A 557-nucleotide genomic window follows, 5' to 3' on the forward strand; every position below is an offset into this window, starting at 1 on the left:
GTGAAAAACATTTTCAGTAAGTCGAGAGACCAGTTTCCAAAAACTCAAACGATTCCGTTTTGATGGGAGCGATAAAAGGTTTTCACAACAAATTCAGATATATGTGGAATTTACACCATTACAAGGATATCTGTGGAAAATTTTTATCTAAAAATACCCATTTTCCCTCCATTTATTAAGAAAGAAATTCGGTTGGGCACTCTTATGTAGGTATGCCATGTGTTTCTTAAAGGCATAGGGTGAAAGACACGGCATGTGAAGTGCTAAAAATAGGGGCCAACACACCACCAATTCGTCCAACACCATTCCGTTTTCAGAAAATAAATGCAGTTATCTGCGGAATGGTCAAATTAATTGACGTGACATAAAAAACCTGAAATATTATCGATTTTATTTAGTGTTTTCAGCGGTCAACGTACAATCAAACAATCTTTGCTTCTTATAAGGGTAGACATGAAGTATTCCTTATTTTTCACAGGACAGAACAAAGTCGATTCCTTAATTAATCTTAAACTTAGCTAATTTACCTTATGTTGCGTTTACAATTTACTTTCATC

Source organism: Octopus bimaculoides, chromosome 28, assembly GCF_001194135.2.
Source record: "Octopus bimaculoides isolate UCB-OBI-ISO-001 chromosome 28, ASM119413v2, whole genome shotgun sequence".
Taxonomy (NCBI): domain Eukaryota; kingdom Metazoa; phylum Mollusca; class Cephalopoda; order Octopoda; family Octopodidae; genus Octopus; species Octopus bimaculoides.